This window comes from Bombyx mandarina, chromosome 15 (genome assembly GCF_030267445.1).
Source record: "Bombyx mandarina strain Sakado chromosome 15, ASM3026744v2".
Taxonomy (NCBI): domain Eukaryota; kingdom Metazoa; phylum Arthropoda; class Insecta; order Lepidoptera; family Bombycidae; genus Bombyx; species Bombyx mandarina.
Window position 1 is genome coordinate 4,527,663 of NC_143221.1, and position 21,897 is coordinate 4,549,559.

Sequence of the window (21,897 nt, forward strand, 5' to 3'; positions counted from 1 at the left end):
ACATCATAATAAATTTGAAGGTTTTCAATTTTAAAAAATTCAACAACCCTCACAAATATAATATATTCAGCGTAATCATATTTATCACTCAAAGTCGTATAGACTGCACCGCGATCACTAACATCAAATTGTCAAATGGCTTTAACCCATCACTAGATGCTACTTTAGTTACGTTAAATAGCCGACCTCACCTAAAGTGGGATAAGGACAAGAAGTATAAATACTTAAGTAAAGTAAATAAATAAGAATAAGTAAGTAAATCTTAGTGATATATTGTAAACCACTAACATAATACATTTCGTACACGTCAATTTAACTGTTTCTTTTTTTATTGCTTAGATGGGTGGACGAGCTCACAGCCCACCTGGTGTGAAGTGGTTACTGGAGCCCATAGACATCTACGACGTAAATACGTTACCCACCTTGAGATATAAGTTCTAAGGTTTCAACTATAGTTACAACGGCTGCCCCACCCTTCAAAACGAAACGCATTACTGCTTCACGGTAGAAATAGGCAAGGTGGTGGTACCTACCCGCGCGGTCTCACAAGAGATCCTACCACCATTAATTACACAAATTATAATTTTGCGGAACAATATATTAGTCTATACGTATTATATAGAGTATGTTTTAGAAATTTTTACGTTTCAAGTTGAAGATATACCGGTGATTGAAAAGCAGTACGAATGAATGTGGAATGTCAATAAAAAAGGAACGACAGAAATGAAAAAATATTAAATTAATAGTTATGTAAAATTACTTATTTTAGTTTATATATTTTTACAAATAATTGTAATATGTAATTGAAATAAATAAAATAAAATACTTTGTTTTTACACAGAAACATATTGGACTAGAAATAATAACAAAAACTAGAAGTAGACGTTTATAGTTTTTAATTTAAGGAAGAAATTCAATTGAAAGCCAACAACAATGACCAATATTTAACTCTAAGCACGTTTTTAAAATCATCGAAAAGTTGAATGCTTTTACTATGGTTATCTTCGATCGACATCAAAAACTTCGAAAACATAGCAAAGATTTCGTAACAAGCTTAATCGAGCAATAACACGTTTCCTAGCGTTGCTATAGCAGAACTGTGGCATTGCGGTCGCTAGCAATCTACACAAGTAACCACTGTTGCCATGGCGGTATAGTGTACACGGAACTTTGCAGCTTTTGGATGCTAGAGCATTTATTAAGCTTTGTTGCTATTTATTATCGGCTAAAATATACTGATTCCACACGCTATATAAATAATTACACTATAAGAAGAAATGCTAAATTATTTGTAACAGAGTACATTGCGTATGACTTAGGTATACATCAAACTAACATTGGTGCTCTTTAGAGCAGTGGTAGAATGAAATATTATTGAAAGGAAGAAATATAAATAAATAGAAGATACTATATCAAAAATACGTGCTCGACTTTAGAAAGAAATGATTAATCTAATTTAAAATATATTTACGATCTTGTGGCTGGTATATTGATGTATTTAAAAAAGGTCGATCTATTTACAGACTCCATTACATCGTTACTAATAAAGGTCGAGGCAACATGGCAATTTTGCTTTAAAACGAACTCGGCAAAATGTGGAATTTACAACCTCTCCAACTTTAATGCTAATGTAAAAATTACGTCGATACATCTCTTTAATATCTGCCAGTGCTTTTTTTCAAATAAGACGTACAACAATGACTAAAACTGTCACAAGGTCACAATTATTTCAGATAGCTAACCTCTGATATGCTTTGATTCGTGTATTGTAGGGTAATTAATGATCAATAATGACGAATGGACAATTAACAAGTAAGCAAAGATTACTTGAATGTAGTTATGTAATTAATACCAATTCAAATTCATCATTCTTATATTATTTTTTTACATTGGGCATACAACGAGTGGCTACCTTCTGCTAATATCACAGTCTTACACTTCCTGTGTTGATCCAATTAATCCGCAAAACTGGAAATTTGCAAAGTTCATTGCAAAAACGATCCCTATTTTCGTAGCCCCATAGTTCTACAGACCAACGCATAGAATAAGAATTTTTGATGTCTCTGTATCGAGCAAAATCCAGTGTGAGTTTCACACTTGGCAAAAAAGAGCATATCTATAAGTAAATCATGAATGCTTAATTGTAAATAGCATATGTAGGATTGGTAAGAACGGAACGTATGAAAAGAGTGTGGAACGAAGAGTTAAGATGTGATTGAGAGAAAACGGAAAGAAAGGGAGAAGATAATGACAGACAGAATGACAGAGAATTGGAAGATGGTGAAGACGGTTGAAATATGAGCCAAACGTAATAAAAGTGTTAATTATTAATTATTATTAGAACTGAAGATTTTGGAACACTGGAAGTTTTATTTTATGCGCTGCGTTGCTATTGTACACATATATAAATTATTAGCATTATAAATAAATAGCAGACTGGGTTTTCCTACGGCCTTGTCGGTATTCATAGGCGGCAACGGCCATTTGTTATCAAGAAATTACCCTGCACCGATCCCTTCTATAGCAAAAAGAGATCAATAGAGAGATAAATTCATGTTAAATAAAATATTTAAAAAAACAAGCCTTTTAATTGTCAGTGGATTCGTAGTCTAGAAAAAAATTGTGAAATAAAAACCATATATAATCGTATAATAATAATCAAACCCGCAAAATTATAATTTGCGTAATGACTGGCGGTAGGTCGTCTTGTAAGTCCGCACAGGTAGGTACCACCATCCTGCCTATTTCTGCCGTGAAGCAGTAATGCGTTTCGGTTTGAAGGGTGGAGCAGCCGTTGTAACTATACTGAGATCTTAGAACTTATATCTCAAGGTGGGTGGCGCATTTACGTTGTAGGTGTCCATGGGCTCCAGTAACCACTTAACACCAGGTGGGCTGTGAGCTCGTCCACCCACCTAAGCAATAAAATAAAAATAAAAAGAACAGCTGACGGGCTTCCGCACCCCAAGGTCCCAAGGTCTCCACGGCAAAAGGCGCAAATATATATATTTACCGCCGTATACGGCTCTCCCAATAATAAAATATATTTTATATGTATAATAAATATTAGCCTTGTTTAGCAATTTAGCATCTTTTGCATAAACACGTTCACATCTCATCTTTAAGCAGCTTCACTTGATAATGTTCGAATATCTCCTTTCGAGTGTTACACAAAGATGTAATTACCAATATATTATGTAATGAGACACCTGTTTCTTGGAATAATCAACGACGGAGCTCAACTCGTAATCTTTTGCGAACAAGAAACGGTAATGTTTGTTATGGAATAACTCATTGTTATCAACAGGTCACAAAACAACCACTGAGTTTTAATGGCATAATCTCGTCCTTTAGCAATACGGATTAAAGACCTTGCCTACTTATGCAACAACGTTGTCAATTCCTTAATATGGCCATATTCTGATCTTCCTAATTTGTTTACCTTAGAAAACTATGAAAACCTAAAACTTAGACTATTTAGACTATATTATAATCTAAAACATAGACTTATGATGTGTGAGTTGCAGTTATTATTGTAATAATAATAATAAATACACCGTGTGATCACATCTATTCACAGAGTAAATATAGTCTAGTTCTTTGAGTTCTAGTTATTTGAATAATCAAATAATCTTAATCTCTAATGGCAGATGAAAAAATTAAAATTCAAGAATTGATTATTCGTTACAAAGGGTTATGATGCAGCGATACATGTAATAAAATAAAAGATAAATAAATACCTAGAAATATATCCGTGAGTAAGTGCTCTTGCTATCCTCAGTTTTATGAAATACGAATGCCATTTGTGTAAATTGAAATGCGCTAACGAGTCCCGAGGGATCGGTAGTCTATTAGCAATAAATATATTAGTTTTACTTAATTTATAATGATAGAGAAATAAAGACGATTGCTTTTATAGTTTAAGCCCGTCGCTTACCTGCCCTACTATGCACCGTAATAAATATAAGGGTCAATGTTCCTAATATAATATCACAAGCAATTTTCAAATTCATGTAAACAGTCTTCACTTGGCACAAAAACAATCTGATGAAAAAAGCTCAAATATTATCATGAACTTGTACGTATACTTTACAACTTCTATGGCTTCTACTCATTCGTTTTAGAATTTTCGGAGTTTCGTATTACACAGTTGTGGTGCTGACGGATGAGAATCGTCTGCACACTTACGACAACATTGCAACAAGTTAACGAGTCGTTCAAACACCAGATTATACTAGGATTAGCTTACATATTGTTACGCCGGTAATTGTAACGCCATCTATCATCGAATAGCAGAAGCGAATATCAAAAGAACTTGTAAAATCGAGAACGCCTGAGAAGAAGAACGCCATCTATTGTTATCAAATAGCGGAAACACACACATTGAAACTACTCGACTTGTCAGGAATGTTCTCGATAATTCTAGGGATATCGTATCGACTTAAAAGCTTTGCAGAGATGACACCAAGGTAGCTAGTAATCGGATCTACTCGAAGCGAAGCAGCGAACGTTCATCTGAAGCGAAACGGAGGAAGTGAATTGCGAGTAGTAAAGTGTTCTGTAAGTGTTTTATGTGGCAAATAAAATTTTAATTTGACTTTGATGGAAATTTTATTTATCCCGAACCCCAGCACGTAACAATAAGTATAATACTACCTGCTTTGCATGACAACACTTGAAAATTGGCTCCTACAAATTTATCCCAATGGCTAAAAATATTTTTTATGGTTTTAAACATTTTTTTTTGTTCGTTGGATGAGTGGACGAGCTCACAGCCCACCTGGTGTTAAGTGGTTACCGGAGCCCATAGATATCTAGGTACAACGTAAATGCGCCACCCACCTTGACATATAAGTTCTAAGGTCTCAAGTATAGTTACAACGGCTGCCCCGCCGTTCAAGCCGAAACGCATTACTGCTTCACGGCTGAAATAGGCGGGGTGGTGGTACCTACCCGCGCGGACTCACAAGAGGTCCTACCACAACCTATCTAACGCCTCCAATTTATTATGGTATTATCTTCCAATTGTTTTATTTTCGGATATATTGAATTCATTGTGCGTCTACTTTTTAACAATAATAGTGTAAATTCCCAGTTCTCTTTTTTCTTATTGTTCCATTTACTACATACAAATTAGGGGGAAAAAATTGAGATCCGTTTTATTTTCAGCATACTTACATAATTAAGTGTTTGTAATTTAATTTTACATATTATCAAAGTATATAATTTGAAAAGCATCTACGAAGCAATTTCTATCGCCAAGCAATCGTGTGGGCGTATGTGTGTTTTTTTTATTGCTTAGATGGGTGGACGAGCTCACGGCCCACCTGGTGCTAAGTGCTTACCGAAGCCCATAGACTTAAACAACGTAAATGCCACCACCCACCTTGAGACATGAGCTCTAAGGACTTAGTTTTTACAGTACAACGGCTGCCTCACCCTTCTAACCGTAACGCGTCATTGCTTCATGGCAAAAATAGGCTGGGCGGTGGTACTCACCGGTGCAGACTCACAAAATGTACCACTACCACCAATAAATTGAATCTGATATGGAGTCAAAGTGAGATAAACAAAATCAACATTAAACCAAATTTAAACCGAAAACATAGCGATTTTAGTATTCCCTAATTGAAAAGATCAATCGAAAATGAAATAGCAATACACGTGCAATATATTTCAATCTTCCTATAACATTGCGGCATTCGAGGGGTAAAACAGCCTTATTCTGTACAACGTGATTTGCCATTTTATTATTTAAAAATATTCTGCCGCGGTATTCAGGTAATAACTGATCGTAACTACATATATCGGTTAAGTGGCTTCGTAATATCATGAAATCTGTGTTTTATTTAATTTGAAATTAAGTCACTTTTTATCAAGAAAATAAACGAGACGTGTGGTTCATAGAACACAAGATATTTCACAGATGTATGAATCAACGATATTTTTTCGACAAGATAAGTTTCCATATAATATATAGGTTCCCAACAATAATAGCATTTGGACGGTCGGTCTACCGAGCAAATTCACCTGCTCGATGGAAGATCTTCCCATAGTCGATACCTCCAAACGTGGTTCATAAACATTGAACAGACAATAATAAAAATTCAATCTTATTTTTTATTCTTAGCTATACTATTTTTTTATTGCTTAGATGGGTGAACCAGCTCACCTGGTATTAAGTGGTTATTGGAGCCCATAGACATATACAACGTAAATGCGATATAAGTTCTAAGGTCTCAGTATAGCTACAACGGCTGCCCGCCCTTCAAACTGAAACGCATTACTGCTGAAATAGGCAGGGCGGTGGTACCTACCCGTGCGGACTCAAATTCTATTTCTATCAAAAAAAAAAAACATAACCTACTTCTGTATGCCCACAAGAATAGGGATTTGTAGTAAGGTGAAAGGCACCTATCAGCGTATCGGACGGAAATTGCGCCCCCAAGAAAGGTGGCGATCTAATCTACTCGTTGCGTGTACCGACCGCGATCATTAGCGCTATCCACCTGATAGCACCTTTCTTTGCTTTCCACGAGACTTTTATAACCTCGATTTTAGCTTGAAACTACTAAGGTCAACTACTAACTACTCTGGCAAATCAACAAAGTTTCAAGTCATCCTAAAAGAAAATTAATTGCAACTGCGTTTTTACGATGCTGTTTTCAGAAAATAATCAAACTTTTCTTTTTTTTCTGGGCCGGGGACCGAACCTCCTACGGGTCCCCGGGCTTAGGGGGCACGCGGGGTATGTGAGACTCAACGATCTGCAAGTGTTGAGAGCCTAATAATAAATAATCAACCTAAATCAACTAACTTAATCTTATAAGATACATGAAGAACTGGCACAAACATTTGTTTCTCAAAAAACGATTTATCATCTTGTTAAAGAAATTAAATCGCAACGCTCTGGTATTTAGATTCTAAGCTACGTTATTTGACTAACCAGATTGAATAAACGAACAGAAATAGTTCCAAGCTAAGAGGTTTGTATAGCAATATAACTGAATAAAGGTTGTGGGCTTATTGACCGAGTCGCCATTGATCGGAGTCATAAACGCTATCGTTCAAATTTTGCGGTCCAACAATTCATTCACTGTAAGCGATTGATTATCCTTTTTAAATAATAGAATAAGTACGTACAATGGAATTTAACGGTGTTTTTCGTTTCAAGTTAATGGTACAGTATAATGGAAGCATCTGTTTTGTGGCTTCGGTTATTTTTAATTACCCTCATTTTAATGCTTATGTGGGTAAATGAGCTCACGAACCACGTAATGTAGAGAGGTTACCGAATTCTATAAACATAATATCGGTTGATACCCCTACGAATATTCAGACAGGTATTTGAGGTCAAAGTCACAATGGGATTGTGCGATAGAAATAGGCCTAGTCGAGCGAGCCCATAAAACTATACAAATCGTTTTTACATTACTTCGTGACAAAACTAACAAAACCATCATCACCCAATGAGAGTGGCTATAGTTTTTTTTCAAATATCAGTCTGAATTATCACATAATGCACTCTAATAAGGAATTTTCGATTTTTAGAAATGAATTGATGTCCTAATTAATAGCCCTGCGTTTCGATTTAGTGATCTTCATACTGTCTTAGATCAGTTTAGAAGTGGCATGGTTTTTTTAATTTTTTTATTTAGGCCACGACGACTTGATTTATAAACCCACACGCACATACGCTAAAGCCCGCCTAACTCTACCACTTAACAAAACCAACGGTCAATGTATAATGAAGTAGAAATCTCCATTTAATAACTATCCCACGGCTTGCAAATTACTGCTTTTCAATAGACCGATAGATCCATTGCCTTCCTTCCTGCCTATGCTTCAGATAGGTAAAGGTACGAATTGTGCGGATCTAACACGCATTGGATTATGAGAAAAAAAGATTGTCTGTTATCGCACTTTTTTATGATTGAAGGATTACTGGTGGCCTTGAGGCTTTTCCAGTTTCACCAGGACAAGTGGGCGAGCAAAGGCTCAGTCAGGAGGAGTGGGATTTGCTACAGCTGACCGAGCGCCTCCGAAGGAGACCTATCAACTTAAGAGCAGCTGCCTCGCGAATGAATCTACTACCGGATCGGAATCGCGACTCGCTGAGAAGTTCCGGCGAGAAACTCAGCGGGCTGATGCATGGGTTAGGTCTGTTATCCCGCTCTATGGGCAGACGAACACACGGCTTAGTAGAAGATGATTAACGGAGCACATAGTCATTGCAATGTCAATCGCGCTTCCCACTTCAGACAAGATTTTAGAGCGTACTGTAAGCCCACGCGGGTAGATACCATGCTCTGGCCTATTTTTGTGCGAAGCAATCATTCATTCGGATTTGACTCTATTCAGAATGGACCCAAGATTGCATTGCGAACACCATGGGGGTCGTTGCGTAACGAAAATAACACCTAACACCTCCCACTCCGCCTACCATATAGCTCGCGTTCAACACATTCACACGTTGCGCTTGTGACAGTTAATATGTTGCTTTTGTTAATGTTTATAAATATAGCGTGGTCTTATTTTCTATTGTTTATAATTAAATTACTATTATTGTATAATTATAATTGCATAAGTTGATAAAAATGCTATGCAATAGCTTTACCGCGGCAGTCCCCGAGTGCCACACGTGTTTTTTTATAAAATAAACTCTACGACTATGATTTTTAAGAACTTTTTTCAAGTATGACACAACATATTTGTAATATGTTATTGTCACCGCAGTAACACATGTTCCCGCAACAGGAAGTCAGTGACGCGGAAACGGACCCTTCGTCAGGAATTATTACCGCGACCAACTTTTGTATTGTTAATGTACCGTATAAGTCACATCAAAGTTTTTCCTGGGAATGTTTGAAACTGTATTAAGTTTACACACAGTTAGTTGTTTACAAGTGTATTATACTAATAATCTGAAAAAAAAATTTTTTAATTGATACCTTTTATAGAATACTAGCCGTACTCACCCGCTTCGCTGGGCATTTAAAATTAACATTATTATTTATTGTCCTTATTAATAGAGAGTCCAACACTCATATAAATATTAGCCTATCCATTAATTACATGTATTTTCTACATGGATACCAAGTTTCAAATCAATCGGATGCATGGTTCAGTACTTATAACGGAACATCCGTAATAACCAATGTAGATTTATATATATTAGTATAGATTGCCCAATCGAAATATAAACCATGTTCACAAATCATCCATGATGTATTTTTAATCTTATAAGAACAGCCCTTAGTCTAATACAATACTATACTATCCTATACATAACTAGACTTATACTGTAGATTCGCGTTGTGATATCTATGAAGTCTTATTACCACTTCACAATAAGCGGCTGTGAATTCGTTCACCCAGCTATGCAATACAAAATAAAACTACCTTAAAGTTTTTTTTATTTTTTTTTATTGCTTAGGTATGTGGACGAGCTCAAAGGCCTCCTGGTGTTAAGTGGTTACCGGAGCCCATAGACATCTACAACGTAAATGCGCCACCCACCTTGAGATATAAGTTCTAAGGTCTCAGTATATGTAGTTACAACGGCCCCACCCTTCAAACCGAAACGCGTTACTGCTTCGCGGGAGAAATAGGCGGTGTGGTGGTACCTACCCGTGCCGACTCATAAGAGGTCCTACCACCATTAATTACGCAAATTATAATTTTGCGGGTTACACGATGTTATTCCTTCAGCGTGGAAGTCAATCGTGAACATTTGATAAGTACGTATTTCATTAGAAAAATTCGTACCCGCCTGCGGAGTTCGAACACCGTTGCATCGCTCGATGCTAATGGACCGGACTTTAGGCCACGACGACTTCAAAGTACATAATTTGAGCAATAAATCTAACTACAACTATGATAGGAGGGCTTCGCACACTAAACATTCTCATTTGATCCTTTTGTGGGCCTTTTTGATGAATTAAACTTTAACATACTGTCCTTTTTAACTATGTAAATATAAGGAGGGACTGAACGGCCTGCCTTGTTTTGAATTTATTAACATCGTTTTATCCAACTTCATTAGCAACAAAACTATTTACTAGTGTACTTATTTACCATCATAAATTAACTAGATTCCATAAAATTACTCATAATTATTCTAAAATAATTGAGATGGTTTATTTTATTATAAAAAATTACGACTGAATCGAATCGAAAAGATACGATATCTTCATATCGAATTAGAACAAGTTGGAATCGTGACTAGTAATGTGGAGACTGAATTTACCGCGTTCTCATTCCAAATATTCCGAAGCATTTTTATAATACGGTTCATCTTCGAGAATGTTGCAAACAATTCGAGAGTACTTTTATTATTAGTTCCTATCTATTTGTCGGCTAAACATTTCCTAAAGAATATAAATCATCGTGTCTAAACAGATGTGTAAAAAAAACCGAATTGCATCAACAAATACGTTAAACGTGTGTTTCAATGTTACGAGCACGTCTATAAATACTGTCCGCAAATGTTCTTGAACAATCTACGCGATGAAACAAAGGATTCGCCCGCCGGATCTCCGCTATGAAGGCGATAATTGAAATTAATAACATCGGTCGAGTTATTGAACAAAACTTGTACATTTTAATTACGTACTAATTTCAGTTGTTAATAAAGAACACTGGTTCGCTTTTTTTTTCTTCAAAGAATTAAAAGACTAGATAAGTTGTGTCTAAATAAGAGTAACGAATTATTCTGTTTTTTTTCCTGAGTAACAAATAAGTATCATTCGTAAAACTGTTTCCCAAATCGATAACTATTTGTTCTCCACTTCAAATGAAACAAATACTATGAATTATGGTGATCATCGCCTATATAGGAGATATTGCGGGACATTTAAAAGCATAAGAAAAAACGCATTAGTTATTTAATGACATATGTACTCACAAAAGCTTTCTTGTAGTTCACAAATGCTAAGCAAAGCGGCAGGTTATATTCCTCGGTCTTTTGTACAATCTGCCGCAACGTATGAATATGGTCTCCGAAAAGGCTATAGTACGCCTTTTCGGAAACCGGCTTGTTCGGGTGGCTGGAAGTCATCAAACCTGCGCGCGAGACGATTCGTAATAACTCTCGAGAACAACTTATATACATGACTCAAAAGTGAGATGGTGCTATAATTCTTCATACGAGTATTGTCACCTTTTTTGAAGAACAGTATCACCACGCCTCTGGTCCAGGCCAGGGGCACATTCCCATCGAGAATGACGGAATTAAATAAATTCTGAAGGGCCCGAAGGACTGGTCTTTGTAGCGAGGCTTAGGGGAGGCCTATGTCAATCAGTGGACGTCTGTTGGCTGATAAGAAGTACTCACAATTTTGTTCTAATAAATTGTATCTTATCTTGACCACTAATAACATCAGAAATAAAAAAACAATATCTATCCTATAAAATTTCTATTTTATGAGCAGCAGAATTATCGTATGCCTAGGGTATCTCACTAGAAGATTTTCTATACGATTCCAACTAACGAAATTGTAAATTCGACCTCCATAACCCTTGTCAATACACTTCAACACACTCCTTAGCTTTTCCATCTACCCCGTCCTGTTACGGCACGCCCCACTTGAGGTGCCTTTCCAAAGCATCTGCTCTGCTCTGATTAGTTATTTCGTGTTCGTGTCACTATCTTTATCAGCTCTTAGGCCTTGAGAATTGTAGTAGTATCGATAGTCGAGTCTGAATAAATTCCTAAAATAATAAATGAATATGTATATAACACATATGACTTTCCTTACTAAATCAGTTATTTCCGCATTATAAAGTATTATTTCGAACGCGTTCAAATTTATTTACACTTCTTTATTATTACATTTAAGTAATTTAAGTGATTGAATACGTTTTAGTGACTTAAAGAGTTTCCGAAATCGATTTCGTTTTACGAACTCCTTGGACGAGTAATTACGAAAACAATTTCGGGAAATGGTATGACGTAATCATTAAATTCGGTTAAATTTATTTTGCCTTATTTAATTAAAGTAAAAGTGAAGCTATCGATGTTTGTGTCGGAAGATGTTTTCATGTCGTGGTGTCTTTTGACTCCGGTGAAAATACGTGGGCCGATATTTAGAATCCCCAACGCTAAATAATGACAAAATCGCAACAAAAATAGCCTTCCCAAGTTTCTTCCTATTCGTACACTCTTGACATAGTGGTCGTGGTCATGCATCAGTCGGATCCTGCGATACCGATGCTCTTGCGATGCGACGCCATGTGGCACGATGTTTCGCAGAGTGAGAGCAATCATTTATGTTGGAGTGAGTCACAGATTTTATGAGGTCGGTTCATCGTGTTGGAGATCGTCCGCGTCTTCTCAAGTACTCATGATGAATTATAATTCGAATGAGTACAGAAAATTATCGCCCACATGAAATTTCTTTATAGTTATCGGATTTCTAGCAATATACAATGCTGAACATATTAAAATTGAAATTTGACAAAAATTTGATCCAGACCACGAATATCAAATATCCCTAGCAACGATACTAATAGACCTATCGAACATCGAACTTGGGAACTTGGAACAAGGCTCAACCACCCACGAAGCAATCGCCTTAATCATCGATCGGCTTCAGTCAACTATGAAAAATTAGCCTTCACAATAACAACATTAAGCAAAAACGTAAAGTACAACGACCCGGTATTAGGCACGTTAATCGAAAAACAAGCTACACAATGTGAAATGACATAGCACAGGCCTTTCCGATCACGCCATAGGCGTGGTTCCATTTACTGTCCATTGCCGCTTATACTTCTTCGTTGAATGGGAAATATAAATGACATCTAAGAATAGTTATTAGAATACATTAGTTGTAATTCTTAGCTCTCCGTATTCTCAGTACTCAGTTACTATCAGGGTAACCAACCGAATTTACAAAATAATGAGACAATGAGTAAAATAATAAACTAAAACTAGTGTTCAATATTTACATGAATTGTATGTTTATGAAGCGTAATAACGTTGTTATATTATTGAAATTCTAAAATATGACATGTTCAATTTTCTTTTAAAATACCTATTGAAAATAACGGTAAAAACAGAAAAAAACAATATCTTGATTAAAAAAATACACTATACGACAGCAAGTCATACTATAACGGCTTAGTTTTAAAGTTGCCGTGCGTTAAGGGAAAAACGCCCGGTGTGCTTTCATGGAGCGCTGTTACTATTCTGATATAAAAATTCTCCTGGAAGAGACTAATTTTCTAATTAAATACTTAAGGGACGCTAACAAATAACTTCCACGATGAAAGAATGACTTCTTCTTCTGGCCCTAATTACACATAGTTTAGAGTCGGCGCAGCATGTCCTGTTATCACAGTGCAGGGGAGGTTGGCATGAAGGTTGTCTGCTTGATGTCAACCTTCCTTAGATTATGTCTTGTATTTTTTTTTATTGCTTAGATTGGTGGACGAGCTCACAGCCTACCAGGTGTTAAGTGGTTACTGGAGCCAATTGACTTCTTCCTATTGGTACGCTCTTGACAGAGAGTGCGCCATAGATATCTACAAAGTAAATGCGCCACCCACCTTGAGATACAAGTTCTAAGATCTCAGTATAGTTACAACGGCTACCCCACCCTTCATTCCGAAACGTAATACTGCTTCATGGCATAAATAGGCAGGGTAGTGGTACCTACCCGCATGGACTCACAATAGGTCCTACCATCAGTCTCTGTAGGACTCTTCTGTCTCCAGAAGTCCATCCTTCGCGACATGCCATAAGGAGGAACTTTTCTGTTTCTTCTTTTGGTACATATTAAGGAACTATGTGTAATAATTGGCATCCATCAAAATTAGCATTGAAAAAAAAACACCTTTTTACTGCTATAACAATAGACAAACATACAACCCTATGATACAAGTTATGTTGCTAATTAAGACCAGGAATTGGTTTAACAAACATAAAATGTGTATTATCCTTCCATCCAATCTAACATTTCACATATTGTTTTTTCAAAGTATTAAGCCGTAGGTAGCCGCATGAGAGATTTACGTAATCTGTACGAGCTTAATGAGCGAGCATGATATTTCTGTTTACTTCAGTGGCTCCTTTGATGAAATGTAAAAAAATGTATGTATTATTAAAATACCAAAGGTAGTTCACTAAAAGACAGTTTTACTTGAATTAGATTTTTAATCAATAAATAATATTACTCATGAACCAAATTTTATAGTTCTGTGTTTAAATTAAGTAGATAATGACCTAGCTTTGCTCGGTTTTTTTTATATAACGCCATCTTGTTGTATCTTTAAAGCGGTTAGTTGCCCTCAATTAAGAAAAATAGTATTATTATTCGTCAATAGATGTCGGGAAGAGTTGATTATTGAAAACACGAATAAAACAACATTTTCTGAAAATAAATCGTAGCTAGATCGATTTATCGCCCCCGAAATCCCTTGTATACTAAATTTTATGAAAATCGTTGGAGCCGTTTCCGAGATTCAGATTATATATATATATATATATTAATATACAAGAATTGCTCGTTTAAAGGTTTTCGTTATTTTACATTTATTTATGGCTTAGATGGATGGACGAGCTCACTGCACTCCTGGTGTTAAATGGTTACTGGAGCCCATAGACATCTACAATATAAATGACATCTGAAGTACCTAATTCAATTCTATATTCATAGACAAAGCAATCACTACCTCGCAAAATCCAAATACGTGCATTTTCGAAATTTTTTTCACAGCAAAAATAATTACCTATTAATTTTAAATTACAAATCATTATCCTCATCAACAATTCACGGAAAACACGTAAACTTTATTAAACAGGGATAAGCTAATTTCATTAGAAACAAAATGAAAGTTACATAGAACTTTACCAAACAATTAATGCTAAAGAAGTTGAAACGAAAAGCCGAATCCAATCTATCGAAGCGTATAAAAGAATTGTTTAAGTACAAATTGAGTTATAGACCTATTTCGCGATATCCAAGACAGACAGCTGATTGGCGGAATGAACAATGAATGATGATGATGATGAACAATGATGATTTTTTTTATTAACTATGACGTCATCGTGGCCTAAATAATAAGACGCCCGGTGCAACCGTATCAAGCGATGCATCGGTGTTCGAATCTCAGGCACGTACCAATTTTTCTATGAAATACATACTTAACAATTGTTCACGATTGACTTCCACGATGAAGGAATAACGAGACCAGGCGTTACAAAAAAAACAATGTTTTCTCATTTCGGTTAATTAATTTCCTACAATAATTTTTTTACAGTGGAAGTTTTTACATTGATTCCCAAACAGCTTAAGTAAGAATAATATTTTATTTTAGTTATCCAATTTATCTACACTTATGAAGCTGTGTATATTTTAAACCTATAATATGTAACCAGACCAATGTGTTTTCGATACTACAAAAAAATACTGCAAACATGTTAAATTTTAATTAAAAAAAGGTTCACTTGAAATAATAACATTCAACAGAATACAACAAAATATCTTAGAAATTAAAAAGTTATAAGTGTATACACTTAGGCGGATCATAATTTAATTGACGGATAATTATTATCTGATGATTAAAAAGATCCTAACAACAAGCCTTTGATAAGATTTTTGTTGTCAGTCAACTAGTGATGGTAACAAGGTGATGGCAGGACGTCTTAGACTGGTGGTAGGAGCTCTTGTGAGTCCGCGCGGGTAGGTACCACCACCCTGCCTATTTCTGCCGTGAAGCAGTAATGCGTTTCGGTTTGAAGGGTGGGGCAGCCGTTGTAACTATACTTGAGACCTTAGAACTCATATCGCAAAGTGGGTGGCGGTGACTCCGGTGACCACGTCACATCAGGTGGGTTTTTTTTTTGTGGTCAGGAGGAAATCGCCGGACTTCCGCCCTCCACTGGAGATGGAGGGCGGGGCATGTCAGAGTCGAACTGACTAAAACCTCCTGTCGCTCAACAACCAACGTCCAAACCTCGCATGAGACAGAACTTATGAAGAGGCAGAGGGGGGAAAGTGAAGCGCTTAGTGCGGAACACATCTCTCCCATCATCACCCTCCCCTTTGGGACGCCGAACCGGCGGTCGTCGGCGCCACGACCACCAGCCCTCTCGGTCGGCAGACTATCCGAAGCCCGCCTAGATGGCGCCGGTTAGAGTGAGCTATCCTACGGAATACCCCGCTGGACCAGAACCAGCGTGGGTCGAGGATAACCGGCCTTCCATCACCCGGATGCTCTTGCGTGCGTGCGCGTGCAGAGCAGTTTGCACGTCGTCTTCTTAGGCCCCCCTCGCCGGTCCCCAGACCGACATGTGAGGGGGACCCGAAACACTTAGAGGGCCAGGGCTTGGGCGAGATCCGCCTCCCTGGCCCCCCGTTTACCCACCTAAGCAATAAAATAATAAAGGTGGTAATTTAAAAATACAAGAATCTTCAAAACTCATACGTACCCAATGACTTAATGTCCATTTTAACATCAACAAATTCAACTTACTGAAATCAAATATTGACTTCGTATAGTTCGTGGAATTATATATGTACAGTATTTGTTCGTTGTAATTAATTACATGAATACAATGTAATACATACAAATCTATGTTATTACAGACAGAATAAACAACATGGAGATGGTAAACAAAATTAATATCGTAATTTACACAATCATACCCCCGGTACTTCTAAAGTTTATCATTCTGAATTACTTAATTATTTACGTTAAATTTTAATACCGCCATTGATTACTATTCAATAGACGATCTAAATTTGGTATTTGGCCCTTTGAGAATAAATTAATTTTTGACGTCAAAGTCCTTATGAAATTTAAACACCAGTTTTTGGCAGCACTTTGTGTAGCTGAAAATTAATGAAAATTTCACTGAAATAGGTTTGTTATAATAATATAGAGCGAATATTAAACCAATTATAGTAGAAATAATACAATCATTCGAAAATATGCTGTTATAGCTTATGGGTGCTATAAGAACATGAATATTAATGCAACATTTCTTGAACTATTATAAAATGCATTTATTACTTCATAATTTAGTTATAAAAAAAGAAACAGTAAAAAGTTAACATAAAATGCATTTAAATTTTGAATTAGGATATGTTTACTAAGCTATGAAAAAAACAAGAAGTGCTAATGATTTTTTTAGTAATTAATAAATAAAAGTAAATAATAATAATTATAAATTTAGTCAAAGGAATGTGTAGGCTCATTCTTTTTTATGCATTAGATCGAAAAACAAGCTCACGGCTCATTAACTGGTTACTGGAGTCCATGGGCATCCTAAATATCATTAGTAAGGTAGTTAAGCAAAAGTTGAACTCTAAGCCACACGTACACTCTCCTGCCTATTTCTGCTCGCGAAGTAATCAAATATTCGCACATTTAAATCATCGACTTCATATCCCATGTGGGTGCAGCAGTCATGTTGTGAAGTCTACAGGGTTCAGTAAGCACTTACACCAGATTAACCGTATCTTCGTTCACCAATTTGGCAATAAAAAATTATTGAAAGCTATCTTAGTTTTTGAAAATGTTTCCAATTAGTCTATTCCAATTATTATTTTCTATTGAACGCATACCATTGTACGACCCACCTGAAGGTATGTGTTGTAGTTACCGTCGCTCAAAGAGACCAGGAATGCTAAAGGTATAGCCGTTGTCTAGATTTCTAATTAAAAAATATTAAAACCAGCGTAAATAAACAGTCGACTGCTAGTATTCTGTAGAATAAGGTCATTGCTCAAATTTTTCTTTACCCAATCTTAGCCAGCTTCGGTAAAAATATATCAAACAATTGGTCACACTTCTGGTAAAAAAAAATAATCTTAAGAAATTTAATCATAAAAAACATGTAGCCAGGTAAATACGTTACAATCCAATTTCGTAGATTCCGAAAATACACGAGAATACGGTCACAATAATTGCCGCGTCAGTTTTATTTCAATTTTCCTTCTCACCCACCCCTACTCACTCCGATAAAAATGTTAAGAATTACGAGCGGTTGAGCATCATTATCACATGAAATTAGATTGAGGATTTGTAAGTTTGCTGTTACAAACATAAGGGAAACGTAAAGGAAAACCTATAACTAGTCAGGTCATAAGTATTGTCACACAGTAAAAACTTTTCTTTTAGAATGCTGGCCACAAAAAAGTTTATTGAATTCGAATTTCGAATTGTTCATGAAAATAAAAATGTATACTTTTAGAATTTTACTCATTTTTAAATCTGGAGTGGACGCTTAAAGAAGACCGTGTTGCAGTTATTGCGTTGCATCGTTGCGGCTACGCGCCAATTAAAATTTTTAACATACTGAAAAAATTTAATATAACCAAAAGATTCGTTTATCGTACCATCAAACGATACAATGAAGACTCTAGTGTAGATGACAGGTCAAGAAGTGGTCGCCCTCGGTCTGTTAGGACTCCAGTAGTGATAAAAGCGGTGAAGGCGCGAATTCAAAGAAATCCCAAATGTAAGCAGAAACTGTTGGCCCTTCAGATGGGGTTAAGCAGAACCACGGTGAAAAGGGTATTAAATGAAGACTTAGGACTTCGGGCATATCGAAGAAAAACAGGACATCGTTTGAATGCTCGTCTAATGGACCTGAGACTGAAGAGATGCCGCGCTTTGTTGAAGCGGTACGCGGGAAAAAAATATTAGGAAATTCTTTTTTCGGATGAAAACATTTTTACCGTAGAAGTGAGTACAACAAACAAAATGATAAGGTGTACGCACACAGTAGTGAAGAAGCGAGCAACCGTATTCCGCGTGTCCAACGAGGTCATTTTCCATCCTCGCTCATGGTATGGTTGGGAGTTTCTTATTGGGGCGTAACAGAGGTACATTTTTGTGTGAAAGGTGTAAAAACGAATGCAGTTGTGTATCAAAATACAGTCCTGACGAACCTTGTGGAACCTGTTTCTCATACCATGTTCAATAACAGGCACTGGGTATTCCAACAAGATTCGGCGCCAGCTCATAGAGCGAAGAGCACACAAGACTGGCTGGCGGCGCGGAAATCGACTTCATCCGGCACGAAGACTGGCCCTCCTCCAGTCCAGATTTGAATCCGTTAGATTACAAGATATGGCAACACTTGGAGGAAAAGGCGTGCTCAAAGCCTCATCCCAATTTGGAGTCACTCAAGACATCCTTGATTAAGGCAGCCGCCGATATTGACATGGACTTCGTTCGTGCTGCAATAGACGACTGGCCGCGCAGATTGAAGGCCTGTATTCAAAATCACGGAGGTCATTTTGAATAAAATTTAGTGTCATAAGAATCTATGTTTTGTTAAGTTCATTTTGGTATATGAATGGTTACATAATGAATGAACTTGTTTCAATTATTTTACATTAAACATGTGACAGAATTTATGACCTGACTAGGTAGTATTTAAAACTCTTTAGTTTTAAAAAATATTTTTCTTAGATGGATTTATTGACCAGTGAATCTTTATTTATTTATTTATTTATTTATTCAACTTAATGCACATAAGTACAATGGCGGACTTAATGCCTGAGGCATTCTCTACCAGTCAACCAAGGGTGGTGTAGAGAATCCTGTGGTAGGTGCATAACTTAATGTGAAACAACCAAACTACATTATACAATATACAAAGTTGAACTCATATGTTTGTCACGTATGTTTACGTATTTTTTAAAAAACAAACATATTTTAAAAATGAGTGAAGAGAGTAGTTTATTTTGCATAATTCAATAAATTGTATTTTTAAATTACATAATTGTAACATGTAATTTGTAAATAACATATTGAAAAAATAAAAAATCCAGGAGCTTGGTGTCCTTGGTGCGGGTTTTTTAACGTTCTCGATGGCGTAAAAGTTAACTCAAATTTGTATACAGTTGGAACAACGCCCATAGCGGCAAACGTAGGCAAACGTTCCAAACCAAAAACTCGCACTAAGCACAGAGAATATATTTTATGAAGATGAAGCACTAAAAGCTTAACTAACCACATAAGACACTAACAACCAAGGTACTAAAAATTAAAACAACCAACAAATTAAACTAAATAGCCTTTTTTTTATTTTATTGCTTAGATGGATGGACGAGCTCACAGCCCACCTGATGTTAAGTGGTTACTGGAGCCCATAGACATCTACAACGTAAATGCCGCCACCCATCTTGAGATATGAGTTCTAAGGTCTCACTATTGTTACAACGGCTACCCCACCCTTCGAACCGAAACGCATTACTGCTTCACGGCGGAAATAGGCGGGGTGGTGGTACCTACCCGTGCGGACTCCCAAGAGGTCCTACCACCAGTGATTACGCAAATTATAATTTTGCGGGTTTGGTTTTTATTACACGATGTTATTCCTTCACCGTGGAAGTCAATCGTCAACATTTGTTAAGTACATATTTCATTAGAAAAATTGGTACCCGCCTGCCGGATTCGAACACCGGTGCATCGCGTCATACGAATGCACGGACGTCTTATCCTTTAGGCCATGACGACTTTTACTTTTTTACTTTTCTTTTGACATTAGTCTGCGAGTAATGTTGTTAAAATATCATAATTATAATAATATTAATATATTTTACAATAATATTGAAACAATATTACTCGCGGACTCGTGAACATACGCAACGGTGAAACAAAGAGCTTATTAATTGCACTCTAGTGGCGGCGGACTATAAAGAATCTGTAAGGTCGGAAAAGTAGAAAATTTTAAAAAGAAAATTCTTTGAAGTTAATTTTCTTTTAGTGACATTTATACTGTGCGTGCCTAAAATAGAGATATCTTATATTGGAGTGAGACCTATATTATATCGGCGGAATAGTAAGATTTCCTAGAGGACGGTACAATCATGGAGAGCATCCAACATTTGTGAGGCGTTTCAGAAAGTGATCGTTTCTTGGAGCTGATATTTCTCGTCATAGCAAATGCTTTTAACACCCTGATTTGCCACGGAACGCACCCTACCTTTAACGGTTGATCGGTTCCTATCTCGAGGATATAATGAAGTAATATAACAATTCTCGATCATGCGCTATATTCCGTAGGGGTCGGTTCTTGTCCGCCTATGGCGGTGCATCAGGTATGACTAAGTGCTGAGGGCACCCCCCTTCCTAGCTCCCTCGTAATTTGCCGTGTGACATCAGTTTTTACGTTAAAAGATCCATTCAACAAAAAGCTCAAAATGACGAAACGTAAATTTGTAGTTAGCTACAAAAATTTAAAATCTGTTAATTTTAGTTTCGACATGTATTTATTTATCTATGGATTAACGAATTCTATCAACATAATTTTAAACAACTTCATGACGCTTATTAACTTGAATTATTTTCACACATATGCAAACCGATGGCTCTAAGGTAAGTTAATTGCTTTCTCCTGATACCAGGATCAACAGGTTTAAAATAAATTACTCAATAATTTTTAATTCGAGTTGCTATTAAAGCGTATATTACACTGGAACAGACGATCATTATAGGGACGCGTCTGGGCGATGGGGCCATATAAATCAATACAGAACTTTAATATATGAAGATTGCGAAAAACATAGTCTTGTTCTGTGTGCGTGCAAATTGAATTCTTATTTTCTCATAAAACTAAAATTATTTATATCCCAATACCAAATATTTTACTACTCAGAAAACGTTAATATTTGAGCCGACGGGGACGGGATCGCTAAATCACTTCCGCAGAAAACAGAGTACACGGTAACAAAAGTTTCCTCTATCTTCAAGATAACTATTATTATTTGCCAAATAAAAGAGATTGATGGATTTCTGAAAGAAAGAAGAAGGAAGTTAACATTTGTGACGGATGATGTATGGAATAAAAACGGTACAAGCTGCAACAGCTCGGACTAGTACAAGCGGGAGTTAAAGATAGCTAGCTAGCACTATGTTTTAGTAGCGTCTGTATGG